The sequence below is a fragment of the Styela clava genome, chromosome 15 (assembly GCF_964204865.1).
Source record: "Styela clava chromosome 15, kaStyClav1.hap1.2, whole genome shotgun sequence".
NCBI lineage: Eukaryota > Metazoa > Chordata > Ascidiacea > Stolidobranchia > Styelidae > Styela > Styela clava.
The window spans coordinates 8,319,764-8,333,763 of NC_135264.1; the positions used below are offsets into that span (position 1 = coordinate 8,319,764).

The 14,000-nt window shown below is 47.0% G+C and overlaps 56 non-coding genes and 14 pseudogenes across 56 annotated transcripts; all 70 read right to left on the minus strand.

The window, feature by feature from the left end:
• Nucleotides 1-35: 35 nt before the first annotated feature.
• LOC144414227 (5S ribosomal RNA) lies at nucleotides 36-154 on the minus strand. The gene has a single exon (XR_013470118.1). It is a non-coding gene; the product is annotated as a 5S ribosomal RNA (ribosomal RNA).
• An 81-nt stretch (nucleotides 155-235) lies between these two features.
• On the minus strand, nucleotides 236-353 carry LOC144417168 (5S ribosomal RNA). Its single transcript, XR_013473060.1, has one exon. It is a non-coding gene; the product is annotated as a 5S ribosomal RNA (ribosomal RNA).
• An 81-nt stretch (nucleotides 354-434) lies between these two features.
• On the minus strand, nucleotides 435-553 carry LOC144416805 (5S ribosomal RNA). The gene has a single exon (XR_013472698.1). It is a non-coding gene; the product is annotated as a 5S ribosomal RNA (ribosomal RNA).
• Nucleotides 554-634: 81 nt separating this feature from the next.
• LOC144414999 (5S ribosomal RNA) lies at nucleotides 635-753 on the minus strand. The gene has a single exon (XR_013470891.1). It is a non-coding gene; the product is annotated as a 5S ribosomal RNA (ribosomal RNA).
• Nucleotides 754-834: 81 nt separating this feature from the next.
• Nucleotides 835-952, minus strand: LOC144416714 (5S ribosomal RNA). Its single transcript, XR_013472607.1, has one exon. It is a non-coding gene; the product is annotated as a 5S ribosomal RNA (ribosomal RNA).
• An 81-nt stretch (nucleotides 953-1,033) lies between these two features.
• Nucleotides 1,034-1,152, minus strand: LOC144416903 (5S ribosomal RNA). Its single transcript, XR_013472796.1, has one exon. It is a non-coding gene; the product is annotated as a 5S ribosomal RNA (ribosomal RNA).
• An 81-nt stretch (nucleotides 1,153-1,233) lies between these two features.
• Nucleotides 1,234-1,352, minus strand: LOC144414749 (5S ribosomal RNA). Its single transcript, XR_013470639.1, has one exon. It is a non-coding gene; the product is annotated as a 5S ribosomal RNA (ribosomal RNA).
• Nucleotides 1,353-1,433: 81 nt separating this feature from the next.
• On the minus strand, nucleotides 1,434-1,552 carry LOC144414228 (5S ribosomal RNA). The gene has a single exon (XR_013470119.1). It is a non-coding gene; the product is annotated as a 5S ribosomal RNA (ribosomal RNA).
• An 85-nt stretch (nucleotides 1,553-1,637) lies between these two features.
• Nucleotides 1,638-1,756, minus strand: LOC144414230 (5S ribosomal RNA). Its single transcript, XR_013470121.1, has one exon. It is a non-coding gene; the product is annotated as a 5S ribosomal RNA (ribosomal RNA).
• Nucleotides 1,757-1,837: 81 nt separating this feature from the next.
• LOC144418218 (5S ribosomal RNA) lies at nucleotides 1,838-1,955 on the minus strand (annotated as a pseudogene).
• Nucleotides 1,956-2,036: 81 nt separating this feature from the next.
• Nucleotides 2,037-2,155, minus strand: LOC144414586 (5S ribosomal RNA). Its single transcript, XR_013470476.1, has one exon. It is a non-coding gene; the product is annotated as a 5S ribosomal RNA (ribosomal RNA).
• Nucleotides 2,156-2,236: 81 nt separating this feature from the next.
• Nucleotides 2,237-2,355, minus strand: LOC144415000 (5S ribosomal RNA). The gene has a single exon (XR_013470892.1). It is a non-coding gene; the product is annotated as a 5S ribosomal RNA (ribosomal RNA).
• Nucleotides 2,356-2,436: 81 nt separating this feature from the next.
• Nucleotides 2,437-2,554, minus strand: LOC144416715 (5S ribosomal RNA). The gene has a single exon (XR_013472608.1). It is a non-coding gene; the product is annotated as a 5S ribosomal RNA (ribosomal RNA).
• Nucleotides 2,555-2,635: 81 nt separating this feature from the next.
• Nucleotides 2,636-2,754, minus strand: LOC144414231 (5S ribosomal RNA). Its single transcript, XR_013470122.1, has one exon. It is a non-coding gene; the product is annotated as a 5S ribosomal RNA (ribosomal RNA).
• An 85-nt stretch (nucleotides 2,755-2,839) lies between these two features.
• LOC144414232 (5S ribosomal RNA) lies at nucleotides 2,840-2,958 on the minus strand. The gene has a single exon (XR_013470123.1). It is a non-coding gene; the product is annotated as a 5S ribosomal RNA (ribosomal RNA).
• An 81-nt stretch (nucleotides 2,959-3,039) lies between these two features.
• On the minus strand, nucleotides 3,040-3,157 carry LOC144417702 (5S ribosomal RNA; annotated as a pseudogene).
• Nucleotides 3,158-3,238: 81 nt separating this feature from the next.
• Nucleotides 3,239-3,357, minus strand: LOC144417073 (5S ribosomal RNA). The gene has a single exon (XR_013472966.1). It is a non-coding gene; the product is annotated as a 5S ribosomal RNA (ribosomal RNA).
• Nucleotides 3,358-3,438: 81 nt separating this feature from the next.
• On the minus strand, nucleotides 3,439-3,557 carry LOC144417408 (5S ribosomal RNA). Its single transcript, XR_013473301.1, has one exon. It is a non-coding gene; the product is annotated as a 5S ribosomal RNA (ribosomal RNA).
• Nucleotides 3,558-3,638: 81 nt separating this feature from the next.
• LOC144417142 (5S ribosomal RNA) lies at nucleotides 3,639-3,757 on the minus strand. The gene has a single exon (XR_013473035.1). It is a non-coding gene; the product is annotated as a 5S ribosomal RNA (ribosomal RNA).
• An 81-nt stretch (nucleotides 3,758-3,838) lies between these two features.
• On the minus strand, nucleotides 3,839-3,957 carry LOC144415065 (5S ribosomal RNA). The gene has a single exon (XR_013470957.1). It is a non-coding gene; the product is annotated as a 5S ribosomal RNA (ribosomal RNA).
• Nucleotides 3,958-4,038: 81 nt separating this feature from the next.
• Nucleotides 4,039-4,157, minus strand: LOC144416247 (5S ribosomal RNA). The gene has a single exon (XR_013472140.1). It is a non-coding gene; the product is annotated as a 5S ribosomal RNA (ribosomal RNA).
• Nucleotides 4,158-4,238: 81 nt separating this feature from the next.
• Nucleotides 4,239-4,357, minus strand: LOC144414750 (5S ribosomal RNA). Its single transcript, XR_013470640.1, has one exon. It is a non-coding gene; the product is annotated as a 5S ribosomal RNA (ribosomal RNA).
• An 81-nt stretch (nucleotides 4,358-4,438) lies between these two features.
• On the minus strand, nucleotides 4,439-4,557 carry LOC144414233 (5S ribosomal RNA). Its single transcript, XR_013470124.1, has one exon. It is a non-coding gene; the product is annotated as a 5S ribosomal RNA (ribosomal RNA).
• Nucleotides 4,558-4,642: 85 nt separating this feature from the next.
• LOC144414234 (5S ribosomal RNA) lies at nucleotides 4,643-4,761 on the minus strand. The gene has a single exon (XR_013470125.1). It is a non-coding gene; the product is annotated as a 5S ribosomal RNA (ribosomal RNA).
• Nucleotides 4,762-4,842: 81 nt separating this feature from the next.
• Nucleotides 4,843-4,960, minus strand: LOC144417549 (5S ribosomal RNA; annotated as a pseudogene).
• Nucleotides 4,961-5,041: 81 nt separating this feature from the next.
• Nucleotides 5,042-5,160, minus strand: LOC144417213 (5S ribosomal RNA). Its single transcript, XR_013473106.1, has one exon. It is a non-coding gene; the product is annotated as a 5S ribosomal RNA (ribosomal RNA).
• Nucleotides 5,161-5,242: 82 nt separating this feature from the next.
• On the minus strand, nucleotides 5,243-5,361 carry LOC144415001 (5S ribosomal RNA). Its single transcript, XR_013470893.1, has one exon. It is a non-coding gene; the product is annotated as a 5S ribosomal RNA (ribosomal RNA).
• Nucleotides 5,362-5,442: 81 nt separating this feature from the next.
• Nucleotides 5,443-5,561, minus strand: LOC144416615 (5S ribosomal RNA). The gene has a single exon (XR_013472508.1). It is a non-coding gene; the product is annotated as a 5S ribosomal RNA (ribosomal RNA).
• An 81-nt stretch (nucleotides 5,562-5,642) lies between these two features.
• LOC144414751 (5S ribosomal RNA) lies at nucleotides 5,643-5,761 on the minus strand. The gene has a single exon (XR_013470641.1). It is a non-coding gene; the product is annotated as a 5S ribosomal RNA (ribosomal RNA).
• Nucleotides 5,762-5,842: 81 nt separating this feature from the next.
• Nucleotides 5,843-5,961, minus strand: LOC144414236 (5S ribosomal RNA). Its single transcript, XR_013470127.1, has one exon. It is a non-coding gene; the product is annotated as a 5S ribosomal RNA (ribosomal RNA).
• An 85-nt stretch (nucleotides 5,962-6,046) lies between these two features.
• On the minus strand, nucleotides 6,047-6,165 carry LOC144414237 (5S ribosomal RNA). The gene has a single exon (XR_013470128.1). It is a non-coding gene; the product is annotated as a 5S ribosomal RNA (ribosomal RNA).
• An 81-nt stretch (nucleotides 6,166-6,246) lies between these two features.
• Nucleotides 6,247-6,364, minus strand: LOC144417169 (5S ribosomal RNA). The gene has a single exon (XR_013473061.1). It is a non-coding gene; the product is annotated as a 5S ribosomal RNA (ribosomal RNA).
• Nucleotides 6,365-6,445: 81 nt separating this feature from the next.
• Nucleotides 6,446-6,564, minus strand: LOC144417214 (5S ribosomal RNA). Its single transcript, XR_013473107.1, has one exon. It is a non-coding gene; the product is annotated as a 5S ribosomal RNA (ribosomal RNA).
• An 82-nt stretch (nucleotides 6,565-6,646) lies between these two features.
• LOC144415002 (5S ribosomal RNA) lies at nucleotides 6,647-6,765 on the minus strand. The gene has a single exon (XR_013470894.1). It is a non-coding gene; the product is annotated as a 5S ribosomal RNA (ribosomal RNA).
• Nucleotides 6,766-6,846: 81 nt separating this feature from the next.
• On the minus strand, nucleotides 6,847-6,964 carry LOC144416716 (5S ribosomal RNA). Its single transcript, XR_013472609.1, has one exon. It is a non-coding gene; the product is annotated as a 5S ribosomal RNA (ribosomal RNA).
• Nucleotides 6,965-7,045: 81 nt separating this feature from the next.
• Nucleotides 7,046-7,164, minus strand: LOC144414238 (5S ribosomal RNA). Its single transcript, XR_013470129.1, has one exon. It is a non-coding gene; the product is annotated as a 5S ribosomal RNA (ribosomal RNA).
• Nucleotides 7,165-7,245: 81 nt separating this feature from the next.
• LOC144414752 (5S ribosomal RNA) lies at nucleotides 7,246-7,364 on the minus strand. Its single transcript, XR_013470642.1, has one exon. It is a non-coding gene; the product is annotated as a 5S ribosomal RNA (ribosomal RNA).
• Nucleotides 7,365-7,445: 81 nt separating this feature from the next.
• Nucleotides 7,446-7,564, minus strand: LOC144415931 (5S ribosomal RNA). Its single transcript, XR_013471825.1, has one exon. It is a non-coding gene; the product is annotated as a 5S ribosomal RNA (ribosomal RNA).
• Nucleotides 7,565-7,649: 85 nt separating this feature from the next.
• On the minus strand, nucleotides 7,650-7,768 carry LOC144414239 (5S ribosomal RNA). The gene has a single exon (XR_013470130.1). It is a non-coding gene; the product is annotated as a 5S ribosomal RNA (ribosomal RNA).
• An 81-nt stretch (nucleotides 7,769-7,849) lies between these two features.
• Nucleotides 7,850-7,967, minus strand: LOC144416977 (5S ribosomal RNA). The gene has a single exon (XR_013472869.1). It is a non-coding gene; the product is annotated as a 5S ribosomal RNA (ribosomal RNA).
• An 81-nt stretch (nucleotides 7,968-8,048) lies between these two features.
• Nucleotides 8,049-8,167, minus strand: LOC144414587 (5S ribosomal RNA). The gene has a single exon (XR_013470477.1). It is a non-coding gene; the product is annotated as a 5S ribosomal RNA (ribosomal RNA).
• An 81-nt stretch (nucleotides 8,168-8,248) lies between these two features.
• LOC144415004 (5S ribosomal RNA) lies at nucleotides 8,249-8,367 on the minus strand. The gene has a single exon (XR_013470896.1). It is a non-coding gene; the product is annotated as a 5S ribosomal RNA (ribosomal RNA).
• An 81-nt stretch (nucleotides 8,368-8,448) lies between these two features.
• Nucleotides 8,449-8,567, minus strand: LOC144417564 (5S ribosomal RNA; annotated as a pseudogene).
• An 85-nt stretch (nucleotides 8,568-8,652) lies between these two features.
• LOC144416699 (5S ribosomal RNA) lies at nucleotides 8,653-8,771 on the minus strand. Its single transcript, XR_013472592.1, has one exon. It is a non-coding gene; the product is annotated as a 5S ribosomal RNA (ribosomal RNA).
• Nucleotides 8,772-8,852: 81 nt separating this feature from the next.
• On the minus strand, nucleotides 8,853-8,970 carry LOC144417170 (5S ribosomal RNA). The gene has a single exon (XR_013473062.1). It is a non-coding gene; the product is annotated as a 5S ribosomal RNA (ribosomal RNA).
• An 81-nt stretch (nucleotides 8,971-9,051) lies between these two features.
• Nucleotides 9,052-9,170, minus strand: LOC144414588 (5S ribosomal RNA). Its single transcript, XR_013470478.1, has one exon. It is a non-coding gene; the product is annotated as a 5S ribosomal RNA (ribosomal RNA).
• An 81-nt stretch (nucleotides 9,171-9,251) lies between these two features.
• LOC144417257 (5S ribosomal RNA) lies at nucleotides 9,252-9,370 on the minus strand. The gene has a single exon (XR_013473149.1). It is a non-coding gene; the product is annotated as a 5S ribosomal RNA (ribosomal RNA).
• An 81-nt stretch (nucleotides 9,371-9,451) lies between these two features.
• Nucleotides 9,452-9,570, minus strand: LOC144415005 (5S ribosomal RNA). The gene has a single exon (XR_013470897.1). It is a non-coding gene; the product is annotated as a 5S ribosomal RNA (ribosomal RNA).
• An 81-nt stretch (nucleotides 9,571-9,651) lies between these two features.
• Nucleotides 9,652-9,770, minus strand: LOC144414753 (5S ribosomal RNA). Its single transcript, XR_013470643.1, has one exon. It is a non-coding gene; the product is annotated as a 5S ribosomal RNA (ribosomal RNA).
• An 81-nt stretch (nucleotides 9,771-9,851) lies between these two features.
• LOC144414240 (5S ribosomal RNA) lies at nucleotides 9,852-9,970 on the minus strand. Its single transcript, XR_013470131.1, has one exon. It is a non-coding gene; the product is annotated as a 5S ribosomal RNA (ribosomal RNA).
• An 85-nt stretch (nucleotides 9,971-10,055) lies between these two features.
• Nucleotides 10,056-10,174, minus strand: LOC144414762 (5S ribosomal RNA). The gene has a single exon (XR_013470651.1). It is a non-coding gene; the product is annotated as a 5S ribosomal RNA (ribosomal RNA).
• Nucleotides 10,175-10,255: 81 nt separating this feature from the next.
• Nucleotides 10,256-10,373, minus strand: LOC144417740 (5S ribosomal RNA; annotated as a pseudogene).
• Nucleotides 10,374-10,454: 81 nt separating this feature from the next.
• On the minus strand, nucleotides 10,455-10,573 carry LOC144416806 (5S ribosomal RNA). The gene has a single exon (XR_013472699.1). It is a non-coding gene; the product is annotated as a 5S ribosomal RNA (ribosomal RNA).
• Nucleotides 10,574-10,654: 81 nt separating this feature from the next.
• Nucleotides 10,655-10,773, minus strand: LOC144415913 (5S ribosomal RNA). The gene has a single exon (XR_013471807.1). It is a non-coding gene; the product is annotated as a 5S ribosomal RNA (ribosomal RNA).
• An 81-nt stretch (nucleotides 10,774-10,854) lies between these two features.
• LOC144415916 (5S ribosomal RNA) lies at nucleotides 10,855-10,973 on the minus strand. Its single transcript, XR_013471810.1, has one exon. It is a non-coding gene; the product is annotated as a 5S ribosomal RNA (ribosomal RNA).
• An 81-nt stretch (nucleotides 10,974-11,054) lies between these two features.
• On the minus strand, nucleotides 11,055-11,163 carry LOC144412610 (5S ribosomal RNA; annotated as a pseudogene).
• Nucleotides 11,164-11,244: 81 nt separating this feature from the next.
• Nucleotides 11,245-11,363, minus strand: LOC144418174 (5S ribosomal RNA; annotated as a pseudogene).
• An 81-nt stretch (nucleotides 11,364-11,444) lies between these two features.
• LOC144417960 (5S ribosomal RNA) lies at nucleotides 11,445-11,563 on the minus strand (annotated as a pseudogene).
• An 81-nt stretch (nucleotides 11,564-11,644) lies between these two features.
• LOC144417484 (5S ribosomal RNA) lies at nucleotides 11,645-11,763 on the minus strand (annotated as a pseudogene).
• An 81-nt stretch (nucleotides 11,764-11,844) lies between these two features.
• On the minus strand, nucleotides 11,845-11,963 carry LOC144414242 (5S ribosomal RNA). The gene has a single exon (XR_013470133.1). It is a non-coding gene; the product is annotated as a 5S ribosomal RNA (ribosomal RNA).
• Nucleotides 11,964-12,044: 81 nt separating this feature from the next.
• LOC144413901 (5S ribosomal RNA) lies at nucleotides 12,045-12,163 on the minus strand. Its single transcript, XR_013469791.1, has one exon. It is a non-coding gene; the product is annotated as a 5S ribosomal RNA (ribosomal RNA).
• Nucleotides 12,164-12,244: 81 nt separating this feature from the next.
• LOC144415006 (5S ribosomal RNA) lies at nucleotides 12,245-12,363 on the minus strand. The gene has a single exon (XR_013470898.1). It is a non-coding gene; the product is annotated as a 5S ribosomal RNA (ribosomal RNA).
• An 81-nt stretch (nucleotides 12,364-12,444) lies between these two features.
• Nucleotides 12,445-12,563, minus strand: LOC144417669 (5S ribosomal RNA; annotated as a pseudogene).
• Nucleotides 12,564-12,648: 85 nt separating this feature from the next.
• On the minus strand, nucleotides 12,649-12,767 carry LOC144414185 (5S ribosomal RNA). Its single transcript, XR_013470076.1, has one exon. It is a non-coding gene; the product is annotated as a 5S ribosomal RNA (ribosomal RNA).
• Nucleotides 12,768-12,848: 81 nt separating this feature from the next.
• LOC144417558 (5S ribosomal RNA) lies at nucleotides 12,849-12,967 on the minus strand (annotated as a pseudogene).
• Nucleotides 12,968-13,048: 81 nt separating this feature from the next.
• On the minus strand, nucleotides 13,049-13,167 carry LOC144414243 (5S ribosomal RNA). Its single transcript, XR_013470134.1, has one exon. It is a non-coding gene; the product is annotated as a 5S ribosomal RNA (ribosomal RNA).
• Nucleotides 13,168-13,248: 81 nt separating this feature from the next.
• LOC144418279 (5S ribosomal RNA) lies at nucleotides 13,249-13,366 on the minus strand (annotated as a pseudogene).
• Nucleotides 13,367-13,447: 81 nt separating this feature from the next.
• LOC144415746 (5S ribosomal RNA) lies at nucleotides 13,448-13,566 on the minus strand. Its single transcript, XR_013471639.1, has one exon. It is a non-coding gene; the product is annotated as a 5S ribosomal RNA (ribosomal RNA).
• An 81-nt stretch (nucleotides 13,567-13,647) lies between these two features.
• On the minus strand, nucleotides 13,648-13,766 carry LOC144417755 (5S ribosomal RNA; annotated as a pseudogene).
• Nucleotides 13,767-13,847: 81 nt separating this feature from the next.
• Nucleotides 13,848-13,956, minus strand: LOC144412436 (5S ribosomal RNA; annotated as a pseudogene).
• Nucleotides 13,957-14,000: the final 44 nt, after the last annotated feature.

Below are 14,000 nucleotides of genomic sequence, written 5' to 3' on the forward strand. Positions count from 1 at the left end.
AAGAGAAAAAACGAATGGAACGGCGACGAAAAAAAAGCCTACGACACTCGGTATTCCCAGCCGGTCACCCATGCAAGTACTAACCGAGCCCGACATTGCTTAACTTCCGAGATCGAACGAGATCGGGTGCATTCAACGTGGTATGGTTGTAGGCGATTAAACAGTAGTCTATTCGGCTATTTGTATTTCGCAGTTGTTGGAAAACAGAGCAAAATCGAACGAAACGGCGACGAAAAGCCTACGACACTCGGTATTCCAGCCGGTCACCCATGCAAGTACTAACCGAGCCCGACATTGCTTAACTTCCGAGATCGAACGAGATCGGGTGCATTCAACGTGGTATGGTTGTAGGCGATAAAGTAGTAGTCTATTCGGCTATTTGTATTTCGCAGTTGTTGGAAAACAGAGCAAAATCAAATGAAACGGCGACGAAAAGCCTACGACACTCGGTATTCCCAGCCGGTCACTCATGCAAGTACTAACCGAGCCCGACCTTGCTTAACTTCCGAGATCGAACGAGATCGGGTGCATTCAACGTGGTATGGTTGTAGGCAATAAAGTAGTAGTCTATTCGGCTATTTGTATTTCGCAGTTGTTGGAAAACAGAGCAAAATCGAATGAAACGGCGACAAAAAGCCTACGACACTCGGTATTCGCAGCCGGTCACCCATGCAAGTACTAACCGAGCCCGACATTGCTTAACTTCCGAGATCGAACGAGATCGGGTGCATTCAACGTGGTATGGTTGTAGGCGATAAAGTAGTAGTCTATTCGGCTATTTGTATTTCGCAGTTGTTGGAAAACAGAGCAAAATCGAATGAAACGGCGACGAAAAGCCTACGACACTCGATATTCCCAGCGGTCACCCATGCAAGTACTAACCGAGCCCGACATTGCTTAACTTCCGAGATCGAACGAGATCGGGTGCATTCAACGTGGTATGGTTGTAGGCGATAAAGTAGTAGTCTATTCGGCTATTTATATTTTGCAGTTGTTGGAAAACAGAGCAAAATCGAATGAAGCGGCGACGAAAAGCCTACGACACTCGGTATTCCCAGCCGGTCACCCATGCAAGTACTAACCGAGCCCGACATTGCTTAACTTCCGAGATCGAACGAGATAGGGTGCATTCAACGTGGTATGGTTGTAGGCGGTAAAGTAGTAGTCTATTCGGCAATTTGTATTTCGCAGTTGTTGGAAAAAAGAGAAAAAACGAATGAAACGGCGACGAAAAGCCTACGACACTCGATATTCCCAGCCGGTCACCCATGCAAGTACTAACCGAGCCCGACATTGCTTAACTTCCGAGATCGAACGAGATCGGGTGCATTCAACGTGGTATGGTTGTAGGCGATAAAGTAGTAGTCTATTCGGCTATTTATATTTTGCAGTTGTTGGAAAACAGAGCAAAATCGAATGAAGCGGCGACGAAAAGCCTACGACACTCGGTATTCCCAGCCGGTCACCCATGCAAGTACTAACCGAGCCCGACATTGCTTAACTTCCGAGATCGAACGAGATCGGGTGCATTCAACGTGGTATGGTTGTAGGCGGTAAAGTAGTAGTCTATTCGGCAATTTGTATTTCGCAGTTGTTGGAAAAAAGAGAAAAAACGAATGGAACGGCGACGAAAAAAAAGCCTACGACACTCGGTATTCCCAGCCGGTCACCCATGCAAGTACTAACCGAGCCCGACATTGCTTAACTTCCGAGATCGAACGAGATCGGGTGCATTCAACGTGGTATGGTTGTAGGCGATTAAACAGTAGTCTATTCGGCTATTTGTATTTCGCAGTTGTTGGAAAACAGAGCAAAATCGAACGAAACGGCGACGAAAAGCCTACGACACTCGGTATTCCAGCCGGTCACCCATGCAAGTACTAACCGAGCCCGACATTGCTTAACTTCGGAGATCGAACGAGATCGGGTGCATTCAACGTGGTATGGTTGTAGGCGATACAGTAGTAGTCTATTCGGCTATTTGTATTTCGCAGTTGTTGGAAAACAGAGCAAAATCAAATGAAACGGCGACGAAAAGCCTACGACACTCGGTATTCCCAGCCGGTCACCCATGCAAGTACTAACCGAGCCCGACCTTGCTTAACTTCCGAGATCGAACGAGATCGGGTGCATTCAACGTGGTATGGTTGTAGGCAATAAAGTAGTAGTCTATTCGGCTATTTGTATTTCGCAGTTGTTGGAAAACAGAGCAAAATCGAATGAAACGGCGACAAAAAGCCTACGACACTCGGTATTCGCAGCCGGTCACCCATGCAAGTACTAACCGAGCCCGACATTGCTTAACTTCCGAGATCGAACGAGATCGGGTGCATTCAACGTGGTATGGTTGTAGGCGATAAAGTAGTAGTCTATTCGGCTATTTGTATTTCGCAGTTGTTGGAAAACAGAGCAAAATCGAATGAAACGGCGACGAAAAGCCTACGACACTCGATATTCCCAGCGGTCACCCATGCAAGTACTAACCGAGCCCGACATTGCTTAACTTCCGAGATCGAACGAGATCGGGTGCATTCAACGTGGTATGGTTGTAGGCGATAAAGTAGTAGTCTATTCGGCTATTTATATTTTGCAGTTGTTGGAAAACAGAGCAAAATCGAATGAAGCGGCGACGAAAAGCCTACGACACTCGGTATTCCCAGCCGGTCACCCATGCAAGTACTAACCGAGCCCGACATTGCTTAACTTCCGAGATCGAACGAGATCGGGTGCATTCAACGTGGTATGGTTGTAGGCGGTAAAGTAGTAGTCTATTCGGCAATTTGTATTTCGCAGTTGTTGGAAAAAAGAGAAAAAACGAATGGAACGGCGACGAAAAAAAAGCCTACGACACTCGGTATTCCCAGCCGGTCACCCATGCAAGTACTAACCGAGCCCGACATTGCTTAACTTCCGAGATCGAACGAGATCGGGTGCATTCAACGTGGTATGGTTGTAGGCGATAAAGTAGTAGTCTATTCGGCTATTTGTATTTCGCAGTTGTTGGAAAACAGAGCAAAATCGAACGAAACGGCGACGAAAAGCCTACGACACTCGGTATTCCAGCCGGTCACCCATGCAATTACTAACCGAGCCCGACATTGCTTAACTTCCGAGATCGAACGAGATCGGGTGCATTCAACGTGGTATGGTTGTAGGCGATAAAGTAGTAGTCTATTCGGCTATTTGTATTTCGCAGTTGTTGGAAAACAGAGCAAAATCAAATGAAACGGCGACGAAAAGCCTACGACACTCGGTATTCCCAGCCGGTCACCCATGCAAGTGCTAACCGAGCCCGACCTTGCTTAACTTCCGAGATCGAACGAGATCGGGTGCATTCAACGTGGTATGGTTGTAGGCAATAAAGTAGTAGTCTATTCGGCTATTTGTATTTCGCAGTTGTTGGAAAACAGAGCAAAATCGAATGAAACGGCGACAAAAAGCCTACGACACTCGGTATTCCCAGCCGGTCACCCATGCAAGTACTAACCGAGCCCGACATTGCTTAACATCCGAGATTGAACGAGATCGGGTGCATTCAACGTGGTATGGTTGTAGGCGATAAAGTAGTAGTATATTCGGCTATTTGTATTTCGCAGTTGTTGGAAAATAGAGCAAAATCGAATGAAACGGCGACGAGAAGCCTACGACACTCGGTATTCCCAGCCGGTCACCCATGCAAGTACTAACCGAGCCCGACATTGCTTAACTTCCGAGATCGAACGAGATTGGGTGCATTCAACGTGGTATTGTTGTAGGCGATAAAGTAGTAGTCTATTCGGCTATTTGTATTTCGCAGTTGTTGGAAAACAGAGCAAAATCGAATGAAACGGCGACAAAAAGCCTACGACACTCGGTATTCCCAGCCGGCCACCCATGCAAGTACTAACCGAGCCCGACATTGCTTAACTTCCGAGATCGAACGAGATCGGGTGCATTCAACGTGGTATGGTTGTAGGCGATAAAGTAGTAGTCTATTCGGCTATTTGTATTTCGCAGTTGTTGGAAAACAGAGCAAAATCGAATGAAACGGCGACGAAAAGCCTACGACACTCGGTATTCGCAGCCGGTCACCCATGCAAGTACTAACCGAGCCCGGCATTGCTTAACTTCCGAGATCGAAAGAGATCGGGTGCATTCAACGTGGTATGGTTGTAGGCGATAAAGTAGTAGTCTATTCGGCTATTTGTATTTCGCAGTTGTTGGAAAACAGAGCAAAATCGAATGAAACGGCGACGAAAAGCCTACGACACTCGATATTCCCAGCCGGTCACCCATGCAAGTACTAACCGAGCCCGACATTGCTTAACTTCCGAGATCGAACGAGATCGGGTGCATTCAACGTGGTATGGTTGTAGGCGATAAAGTAGTAGTCTATTCGGCTATTTATATTTTGCAGTTGTTGGAAAACAGAGCAAAATCGAATGAAGCGGCGACGAAAAGCCTACGACACTCGGTATTCCCAGCCGGTCACCCATGCAAGTACTAACCGAGCCCGACATTGCTTAACTTCCGAGATCGAACGAGATCGGGTGCATTCAACGTGGTATGGTTGTAGGCGGTAAAGTAGTAGTCTATTCGGCAATTTGTATTTCGCAGTTGTTGGAAAAAAGAGAAAAAACGAATGGAACGGCGACGAAAAAAAAGCCTACGACACTCGGTATTCCCAGCCGGTCACCCATGCAAGTACTAACCGAGCCCGACATTGCTTAACTTCCGAGATCGAACGAGATCGGGTGCATTCAACGTGGTATGGTTGTAGGCGATTAAACAGTAGTCTATTCGGCTATTTGTATTTCGCAGTTGTTGGAAAACAGAGCAAAATCGAACGAAACGGCGACGAAAAGCCTACGACACTCGGTATTCCAGCCGGTCACCCATGCAAGTACTAACCGAGCCCGACATTGCTTAACTTCCGAGATCGAACGAGATCGGGTGCATTCAACGTGGTATGGTTGTAAGCGATAAAGTAGTAGTCTATTCGGCTATTTGTATTTCGCAGTTGTTGGAAAACAGAGCAAAATCAAATGAAACGGCGACGAAAAGCCTACGACACTCGGTATTCCCAGCCTGTCACCCATGCAAGTACTAACCGAGCCCGACCTTGCTTAACTTCCGAGATCGAACGAGATCGGGTGCATTCAACGTGGTATGGTTGTAGGCAATAAAGTAGTAGTCTATTCGGCTATTTTTTATTTCGCAGTTGTTGGAAAACAGAGCAAAATCGAATGAAACGGCGACAAAAAGCCTACGACACTCGGTATTCGCAGCCGGTCACCCATGCAAGTACTAACCGAGCCCGACATTGCTTAACTTCCGAGATCGAACGAGATCGGGTGCATTCAACGTGGTATGGTTGTAGGCGATAAAGTAGTAGTCTATTCGGCTATTTGTATTTCGCAGTTGTTGGAAAACAGAGCAAAATCGAATGAAACGGCGACGAAAAGCCTACGACACTCGGTATTCGCAGCCGGTCACCCATGCAAGTACTAACCGAGCCCGGCATTGCTTAACTTCCGAGATCGAACGAGATCGGGTGCACTCAACGTGGTATGGTTGTAGGCGATAAAGTAGTAGTCTATTCGGCTATTTGTATTTCGCAGTTGTTGGAAAACAGAGCAAAATCGAATGAAACGGCGACGAAAAGCCTACGACACTCGATATTCCCAGCCGGTCACCCATGCAAGTACTAACCGAGCCCGACATTGCTTAACTTCCGAGATCGAACGAGATCGGGTGCATTCAACGTGGTATGGTTGTAGGCGATAAAGTAGTAGTCTATTCGGCTATTTATATTTTGCAGTTGTTGGAAAACAGAGCAAAATCGAATGAAGCGGCGACGAAAAGCCTACGACACTCGGTATTCCCAGCCGGTCACCCATGCAAGTACTAACCGAGCCCGACATTGCTTAACTTCCGAGATCGAACGAGATCGGGTGCATTCAACGTGGTATGGTTGTAGGCGGTAAAGTAGTAGTCTATTCGGCAATTTGTATTTCGCAGTTGTTGGAAAAAAGAGAAAAAACGAATGGAACGGCGACGAAAAAAAAGCCTACGACACTCGGTATTCCCAGCCGGTCACCCATGCAAGTACTAACCGAGCCCGACATTGCTTAACTTCCGAGATCGAACGAGATCGGGTGCATTCAACGTGGTATGGTTGTAGGCGATTAAACAGTAGTCTATTCGGCTATTTGTATTTCGCAGTTGTTGGAAAACAGAGCAAAATCGAACGAAACGGCGACGAAAAGCCTACGACACTCGGTATTCCAGCCGGTCACCCATGCAAGTACTAACCGAGCCCGACATTGCTTAACTTCCGAGATCGAACGAGATCGGGTGCATTCAACGTGGTATGGTTGTAGGCGATAAAGTAGTAGTCTATTCGGCTATTTGTATTTCGCAGTTGTTGGAAAACAGAGCAAAATCAAATGAAACGGCGACGAAAAGCCTACGACACTCGGTATTCCCAGCCTGTCACCCATGCAAGTACTAACCGAGCCCGACCTTGCTTAACTTCCGAGATCGAACGAGATCGGGTGCATTCAACGTGGTATGGTTGTAGGCAATAAAGTAGTAGTCTATTCGGCTATTTTTTATTTCGCAGTTGTTGGAAAACAGAGCAAAATCGAATGAAACGGCGACAAAAAGCCTACGACACTCGGTATTCGCAGCCGGTCACCCATGCAAGTACTAACCGAGCCCGACATTGCTTAACTTCCGAGATCGAACGAGATCGGGTGCATTCAACGTGGTATGGTTGTAGGCGATAAAGTAGTAGTCTATTCGGCTATTTGTATTTCGCAGTTGTTGGAAAACAGAGCAAAATCGAATGAAACGGCGACGAAAAGCCTACGACACTCGATATTCCCAGCGGTCACCCATGCAAGTACTAACCGAGCCCGACATTGCTTAACTTCCGAGATCGAACGAGATCGGGTGCATTCAACGTGGTATGGTTGTAGGCGATAAAGTAGTAGTCTATTCGGCTATTTATATTTTGCAGTTGTTGGAAAACAGAGCAAAATCGAATGAAGCGGCGACGAAAAGCCTACGACACTCGGTATTCCCAGCCGGTCACCCATGCAAGTACTAACCGAGCCCGACATTGCTTAACTTCCGAGATCGAACGAGATCGGGTGCATTCAACGTGGTATGGTTGTAGGCGGTAAAGTAGTAGTCTATTCGGCAATTTGTATTTCGCAGTTGTTGGAAAAAAGAGAAAAAACGAATGAAACGGCGACGAAAAGCCTACGACACTCGATATTCCCAGCCGGTCACCCATGCAAGTACTAACCGAGCCCGACATTGCTTAACTTCCGAGATCGAACGAGATCGGGTGCATTCAACGTGGTATGGTTGTAGGCGATAAAGTAGTAGTCTATTCGGCTATTTATATTTTGCAGTTGTTGGAAAACAGAGCAAAATCGAATGAAGCGGCGACGAAAAGCCTACGACACTCGGTATTCCCAGCCGGTCACCCATGCAAGTACTAACCGAGCCCGACATTGCTTAACTTCCGAGATCGAACGAGATCGGTTGCATTCAACGTGGTATGGTTGTAGGCGGTAGAGTGGTAGTCTATTCGGCAATTTGTATTTCGCAGTTGTTGGAAAAAAGAGAAAAAACGAATGGAACGGCGACGAAAAAAAAGCCTACGACACTCGGTATTCCCAGCCGGTCACCCATGCAAGTACTAACCGAGCCCGACATTGCTTAACTTCCGAGATCGAACGAGATCGGGTGCATTCAACGTGGTATGGTTGTAGGCGATTAAACAGTAGTCTATTCGGCTATTTGTATTTCGCAGTTGTTGGAAAACAGAGCAAAATCGAACGAAACGGCGACGAAAAGCCTACGACACTCGGTATTCCAGCCGGTCACCCATGCAAGTACTAACCAAGCCCGACATTGCTTAACTTCCGAGATCGAACGAGATCGGGTGCATTCAACGTGGTATGGTTGTAGGCGATAAAGTAGTAGTCTATTCGGCTATTTGTATTTCGCAGTTGTTGGAAAACAGAGCAAAATCAAATGAAACGGCGACGAAAAGCCTACGACACTCGGTATTCCCAGCCGGTCACCCATGCAAGTACTAACCGAGCCCGACCTTGCTTAACTTCCGAGATCGAACGAGATCGGGTGCATTCAACGTGGTATGGTTGTAGGCAATAAAGTAGTAGTCTATTCGGCTATTTGTATTTCGCAGATGTTGGAAAACAGAGCAAAATCGAATGAAACGGCGACAAAAAGCCTACGACACTCGGTATTCGCAGCCGGTCACCCATGCAAGTACTAACCGAGCCCGACATTGCTTAACTTCCGAGATCGAACGAGATCGGGTGCATTCAACGTGGTATGGTTGTAGGCGATAAAGTAGTAGTCTATTCGGCTATTTATATTTTGCAGTTGTTGGAAAACAGAGCAAAATCGAATGAAGCGGCGACGAAAAGCCTACGACAATCGGTATTCCCAGCCGGTCACCCATGCAAGTACTAACCGCGCCCGACATTGCTTAACTTCCGAGATCGAACGAGATCGGGTGCATTCAACGTGGTATGGTTGTAGGCGGTAAAGTAGTAGTCTATTCGGCAATTTGTATTTCGCAGTTGTTGGAAAAAAGAGAAAAAACGAATGGAACGGCGACGAAAAAAAAGCCTACGGCACTCGGTATTCCCAGCCGGTCACCCATGCAAGTACTAACCGAGCCCGACATTGCTTAACTTCCGAGATCGAACGAAATCGGGTGCATTCAACGTGGTATGGTTGTAGGCGATTAAACAGTAGTCTATTCGGCTATTTGTATTTCGCAGTTGTTGGAAAACAGAGCAAAATCGAACGAAACGGCGACGAAAAGCCTACGACACTCGGTATTCCAGCCGGTCACCCATGCAAGTACTAACCGAGCCCGACATTGCTTAACTTCCGAGATCGAACGAGATCGGGTGCATTCAACGTGGTATGGTTGTAGGCGATAAAGTAGTAGTCTATTCGGCTATTTGTATTTCGCAGTTGTTGGAAAACAGAGCAAAATCAAATGAAACGGCGACGAAAAGCCTACGACACTCGGTATTCCCAGCCGGTCACCCATGCAAGTACTAACCGAGCCCGACCTTGCTTAACTTCCGAGATCGAACGAGATCGGGTGCATTCAACGTGGTATGGTTGTAGGCAATAAAGTAGTAGTCTATTCGGCTATTTGTATTTCGCAGTTGTTGGAAAACAGAGCAAAATCGAATGAAACGGCGACAAAAAGCCTACGACACTCGGTATTCCCAGCCGGTCACCCATGCAAGTACTAACCGAGCCCGACATTGCTTAACTCCCGAGATTGAACGAGATCGGGTGCATTCAACGTGGTATGGTTGTAGGCGATAAAGTAGTAGTATATTCGGCTATTTGTATTTCGCAGTTGTTGGAAAACAGAGCAAAATCGAATGAAACGGCGACGAAAAGCCTACGACACTCGGTATTCGCAGCCGGTCACCCATGCAAGTACTAACCGAGCCCGACATTGCTTAACTTCCGAGATCGAACGAGATCGGGTGCATTCAACGTGGTATGGTTGTAGGCGATAAAGTAGTAGTCTATTCGGCTATTTGTATTTCGCAGTTGTTGGAAAACAGAGCAAAATCGAATGAAACGGCGACGAAAAGCCTACGACACTCGATATTCCCAGCCGGTCACCCATGCAAGTACTAACCGAGCCCGACATTGCTTAACTTCCGAGATCGAACGAGATCGGGTGCATTCAACGTGGTATGGTTGTAGGCGATAAAGTAGTAGTCTATTCGGCTATTTATATTTTGCAGTTGTTGGAAAACAGAGCAAAATCGAATGAAGCGGCGACGAAAAGCCTACGACACTCGGTATTCCCAGCCGGTCACCCATGCAAGTACTAACCGAGCCCGACATTGCTTAACTTCCGAGATCGAACGAGATCGGGTGCATTCAACGTGGTATGGTTGTAGGCGGTAAAGTAGTAGTCTATTCGGCAATTTGTATTTCGCAGTTGTTGGAAAAAAGAGAAAAAACGAATGGAACGGCGACGAAAAAAAAGCCTACGACACTCGGTATTCCCAGCCGGTCACCCATGCAAGTACTAACCGAGCCCGACATTGCTTAACTTCCGAGATCGAACGAGATCGGGTGCATTCAACGTGGTATAGTTGTAGGCGATTAAGCAGTAGTCTATTCGGCTATTTGTATTTCGCAGTTGTTGGAAAACAGAGCAAAATAGAACGAAACGGCGACGAAAAGCCTACGACACTCGGTATTCCAGCCGGTCACCCATGCAAGTACTAACCGAGCCCGACATTGCTTAACTCCCGAGATCGAACGAGATCGGGTGCATTCAACGTGGTATGGTTGTAGGCGATAAAGTAGTAGTCTATTCGGCTATTTGTATTTCGCAGTTGTTGGAAAACAGAGCAAAATCAAATGAAACGGCGACGAAAAGCCTACGACACTCGGTATTCCCAGCCGGTCACTCATGCAAGTACTAACCGAGCCCGACCTTGCTTAACTTCCGAGATCGAACGAGATCGGGTGCATTCAACGTGGTATGGTTGTAGGCAATAAAGTAGTAGTCTATTCGGCTATTTGTATTTTGCAGTTGTTGGAAAACAGAGCAAAATCGAATGAAACGGCGACGAAAAGCCTACGACACTCGGTATTCCCAGCCGGTGACCCATGCAAGTACTAACCGAGCCCGACATTGCTTAACTTCCGAGATCGAACGAGATCGGGTGCATTCAACGTGGTATGGTTGTAGACGATAAAGTAGTAGTCTATTCGGCTATTTGTATTTCGCAGTTGTTGGAAAACAGAGCAAAATCGAATGAAACGGCGACGAAAAGCCTACGACACTCGGTATTCCCAGCCGGTCACCCATGCAAGTACTAACCGAACCCGGCATTGCTTAACTTCCGAGATCGAACGAGATCGGGTGCATTCAACGTGGTATGGTTGTAGGCGATAAAGCAGTAGTCTATTCGGCTATTTGTATTTCGCAGTTGTTGGAAAACAGAGCAAAATCGAATGAAACGGCGACAAAAAGCCTACGACACTCGGTATTCCCAGCCGGTCACCCATGCAAGTACTAACCGAGCCCGACATTGCTTAACTTCCGAGATCGAGTGCATTCAACGTGGTATGGTTGTAAGCGATAAAGTAGTAGTCTATTCGGCTATTTGTATTTCGCAGTTGTTGGAAAACAGAGCAAAATCGAATGATACGGCGACGAAAAGCCTACGACACTCGGTATTCCCAGCCGGTCACCCATGCAAGTACTAACCGAGTACGACATTGCTTAACTTCCGAGATCGAACGAGCTCGGGTGCATTCAACGCGGTATGGTTGTAGGCGATAAAGTAGTAGTCTATTCGGCTATTTGTATTTCGCAGTTGTTGGAAAACAGAGCAAAATCGAATGAAACGGCGACGAAAAGCCTACGACACTCGGTATTCCCAGCCGGTCACCCATGCAAGTACTAACCGAGCCCGACATTGCTTAACTTCCGAGATCGAACGATAACGGGTGCATTCAACGTGGTATGGTTGTAGGCGATAAAGTAGTAGTCTATTCGGCTATTTGTATTTCGCAGTTGTTGGAAAACAGAGCAAAATCGAATGAAACGGCGACAAAAAGCCTACGACACTCGGTATTCCCAGCCGGTCAGCCATGCAAGTACTAACCGAGCCCGACATTGCTTAACTTCCGAGATTGAACGAGATCGGGTGCATTCAACGTGGTATGGTTGTAGGCGATAAAGTAGTAGTCTATTCTGCTATTTGTATTTCGCAATTGTTGGAAAACAGAGCAAAATCGAATGAAACGGCGACGAGAAGCCTACGACACTCGGTATTCCCAGCCGGTCACCCATGCAAGTACTAACCGAGCCCGACATTGCTTAACTTCCGAGATCGAACGAGATCGGGTGCATTCAACGTGGTATGGTTGTAGGCGATAAAGTAGTAGTCTATTCGGCTATTTGTATTTCGCAGTTGTTGGAAAACAGAGCAAAATCGAATGAAACGGCGACAAAAAGCCTACGACACTCGGTATTCCCAGCCGGTCACCCATGCAAGTACTAACCGAGCCCGACATTGCTTAACTTCCGAGATCGAACGAGATCGGGTGCATTCAACGTGGTATGGTCGTAGGCGATAAAGTAGTAGTCTATTCGGCTATTTGTATTTCGCAGTTGTTGGAAAACAGAGCAAAATCGAATGAAACGGCGACGAAAAGCCTACGACACTCGGTATTCGCAGCCGGTCACCCATGCAAGTACTAACCGAGCCCGACATTGCTTAACTTCCGAGATCGAACGAGATCGGGTGCATTCAACGTGGTATGGTTGTAGGCGATAAAGCAGTAGTCTATTCGGCTATTTGTATTTCGCAGTTGTTGGAAAACAGAGCAAAATCGAATGAAACGGCGACGAAAAGCCTACGACACTCGATATTCCCAGCCGGTCACCCACGCAAGTAATAACCGAGCCCGACATTGCTTAACTTCCGAGATCGAACGAGATCGGGTGCATTCAACGTGGTATGGTTGTAGTCGATAAAGTAGTAGTCTGTTCTGCTATTTGTATTTTGCAGTTGTTAGAAAACAGAAAAAAAACGAATGGAACGGCGACGAAAAAAAAGCCTACGACACTCGGTATTCCCAGCCGGTCACCCATGCAAGTACTAACCAAGCCCGACATTGCTTAACTTCCGAGATCGAACGAGATCGGGTGCATTCAACGTGGTATGGTTGTAGGCAATAAAGTAGTAGTCTATTCGGCTATTTGTATTTCGCAGTTGTTGGAAAACAGAGCAAAATCGAATGAAACGGCGAGGAAAAGCCTACGACACTCGGTATTCCCAGCCGGTCACACATGCAAGTACTAACCGAGCCCGACATTGCTTAACTTCCGAGATCGAACGAGATCGGGTGCATTCAACGTGGTAGGGTTGTAGGCGATAAAGTAGTAGTCTATTCGGCAATTTGTATTGCGCAGTTGTTGGAAAACAGAGCAAAATCGAACGAAACGGCGACGAAAAGCCTACGACACTCGGTATTCCCAGCCGGTCACCCATGCAAGTACTAACCGAGCCCGACATTGCTTAACTTCCGAGATCGAACGAGATCGGGTGCATTCAACGTGGTATGGTTGTAGGCGATAAAATAGTAGTCTATTCGGCTATTTGTATTTCGCAGTTGTTGGAAAACAGAGCAAAATCGAATGAAACGGCGACGAAAAGCCTACGACACTCGGTATCCCCAGCCGGTCACCCATGCAAGTACTAACCGAACCCGACATTGCTTAACTTCCGAGATCGACGAGATCGGGTGCATTCAACGTGGTATGGTTGTAGGCGATAAAGTAGTAGTCTATTCGGCTATTTGTATTTCGCAGTTGTTGGAAAACAGAGCAAAATCGAACGAAACGGCGACGAAAAGCCTACGTCACTCGGTATTCCCAGCCGGTCACCCATGCAAGTACTAACCGAGCCCGACATTGCTTAACTTCCGAGATCGAACGAGATCGGGTGCATTCAACGTGGTATGGTTGTAGGCGATAAAGTAGTAGTCTATTCGGCTATTTGTATTTCGCAGTTGTTGGAAAACAGAGCAAAATCGAATGAAACGGCGACGAAAAGCCTACGACACTCGGTATTCCCAGCCGGTCACCCATGCAAGTACTAACCGAGCCCTACATTGCTTAACTTCCGAGATCGAACGATAACGGGTGCATTCAACGTGGTATGGTTGTAGGCGATAAAGTAGTAGTCTATTCGGCTATTTGTATTTCGCAGTTGTTGGAAAACAGAGCAAAATCGAATGAAACGGCGACAAAGAGCCTACGACACTCGGTATTCCCAGCCGGTCACCCATGCAAGTACTAACCGAGCCCGACATTGCTTAACTTCCGAGATCGAGTGCATTCAACGTGGTATGGTTGTAGGCGATAAAGTAGTAGTCTATTCGGCTATTTGTATTTCGCAGTTGTT